The sequence below is a fragment of the Triticum aestivum genome, chromosome 5A, assembly GCF_018294505.1.
Source record: "Triticum aestivum cultivar Chinese Spring chromosome 5A, IWGSC CS RefSeq v2.1, whole genome shotgun sequence".
NCBI lineage: Eukaryota > Viridiplantae > Streptophyta > Magnoliopsida > Poales > Poaceae > Triticum > Triticum aestivum.
This window is the reverse complement of record NC_057806.1, coordinates 710,924,871-710,927,136: the sequence shown is the minus strand read 5'-3', so window position 1 is coordinate 710,927,136 and position 2,266 is coordinate 710,924,871. Positions and strand designations below refer to the sequence as shown.

At 58.2% G+C, this 2,266-nt stretch overlaps 1 pseudogene; it reads right to left on the bottom strand.

The window, feature by feature from the left end:
• Window positions 1-245: 245 nt before the first annotated feature.
• On the bottom strand, window positions 246-1,376 carry LOC123101881 (anthocyanidin-3-O-glucoside rhamnosyltransferase-like; annotated as a pseudogene).
• Between the last annotated feature and the right edge of the window lie 890 nt (window positions 1,377-2,266).

The window sequence follows — 2,266 nt, the reverse complement described above, 5'->3', positions numbered from 1 at the left end:
TTAGGCACCCAAAAAATGTGGTGGCAATTCTGAACGAGAACTTCTAACATGTTTTTTTTTTGTTTTTGCAATTCACTCCCTACAATTAGCATAATTTATTTAACTGACACAAACTTAAAAACCAGGCACCTGACCATTAGCAAAACTGGAGAAATATAACTTTCACGGCCCATAGCTATAAGCAGATTGAAACAATGCCGTTCACCCAGTAAAAATGAAAGAAAATTCTCGATGGGTGAATCTTTTCATGGCCCGATGAGATTCTTGAAATCCCGGACAAATTTATCTGCAAACCTCTTCTGCGCGGTGTGGTCCATGAAGAAGTCCCTCCCCTTGTGCGGAGTTGAGGACTTGAGGTACTGGTCGGTCTTCATCGGCAGCAGCACCAGCCGGAGCCGGCAGCCGGCGACGAGCCCCTCAACGATGGAGCTCAGGCCGGCGTGGTTCACGAAGCACCCCACGCTCCGGTGCCGCAGGATGTGCTGCTGCTGCACCCACCCCGTGTGCACCACGCCTCTCCTCGAACCCCGGAGGCGTGCTCTTCCTGACCTCCGCCGCCGTGTCCGTGCCCCTGGGGAAGTTGAGCACGGTCAGGAACGGCCGGTTGCAGGACTCCAGGCCGAGGAGGAGCTCCGTCACGGCGGCAGTCGGAAGGAACGTCTCGCTTCCGAAGGAGGCGAACACGACGGCCTTCTCCGGGAAGGAGGAGAGCCACTTGGCCCACCGCTCCTCGAGCTCGCGCTGTGGTGGCTCCGGCTTGCTGTACTGGGCGGAGAGGTAGTTGATGCAGGGGCCTTCCGTCTCCACGCATGTCTTGACCACGACGGCGTCGCTGTCCTGGATGCCGCCGACGGTGCGGTCGTACACGGGCGACATGCCGTGGAAGCTGGTGAACACGTACGTGAAGTGAAGTCGGCGGCCTGGTAGGCCGGCACGGCGGCGAGCGGGGACGACGTGAGGTCTTGGGCAGACGGGAAGTGCCCGGGGCCGGGGAGGCAGCGCGCGGGGACACCGAGGTAGGCCATGGAGACGGCGGAGAACACGGAGAAATACAGCGCTTTGACGCCGAGCGGCCTCGCCAGCTGGGCGATCCATGGGCTTGCGAAGTCGTAGAGCACGGCATCGGGTCGGAGCTCCGCTGCGGCCTGGTGGCGTCGACGGCGATCTTGAGCAGCTCGGCGCCGTCGGCCGTGCTCTCGGCTCCCTCAGGGAGTCACGGGGCACGTTGGCCGCGGCTGACAGCAGCATGACCCGCATGGCATCTCCGGCGCGGCGACGAGCTTCCGAGCCAGCTCCACGAACGGGCTGATGTGGCCGAAGGCTAGGAAGGGGAACATCACGACGTGTATGCTGCCATCACCGCCGCTACTTCCCATCGGTGGGTCGTCTAGTGTACGTACTCAGCTGGATAATGGACGAACACTGTCACGGTCTCACGGAGGGAAGCAGCGGCAGCAGCTTGCGGTATAGGTGGAGGTTTTATTGACAACTCTAGTCCTACTCCAGTACGATCTGGAAGCAGTGGCGCGGCCCGTTGTAACGTACCTCAGCGATTAGATTGGATCGGGGCAAGAAGGAAGGGAAGAACAACGGTAGGTAGAGGAGGAGGAGATAAGTATTAAGAGAGCAAGAGAGAGGGCAGCTTTTCTCGTCAGTTTTTTTTTTTTTTAGAAAAGGAGGATGACCCCCGGCCTCTGCATCTGGGAGATGCATACGGCCACTTTATTGATTATTCTTGAGAACCATACAAAGTATTACAACAATGTGTCTGAATCCACCATCTTGGCAACATGTGCCGCTACTCCTATCCAATATGATGAGGGGGTGCTAGCTGGGCCACTACCCAAACCACTCACCTAAGCCTAACATCAAAAGCCGGAAGCCGAAACTCATTCGGTAACCCCAGCCGAGCCACATACTGGGTCTGGGGCGCAATCCGGTCAGACGCACTCGTGTGTCGTCGCCGCCATCTTCCACAGGTCCGTCTTCAGATCAAATTGAGGCTTCTACCTTGTCTGGCCACTCTGCCATCGACGTCCCCATGACGCCAGACAGCTTCCTCCTCCTGCACGAGTCCATCTCCGCGCATCAGACGCCGAGTCTCCGCAGCACCATGCCGCCGAGATCCGCCATCATCAATGTGAAAGATGAAGCACCGCTCCACCAAAGTCGCCGTCCTCTAGTCCCTCGAGCCCGTGTGCACCTCCAAGAATGACGCCCCCAGGGGGGAAGACAACACCAGAGAGCCGCCGCCATCCGATCTACT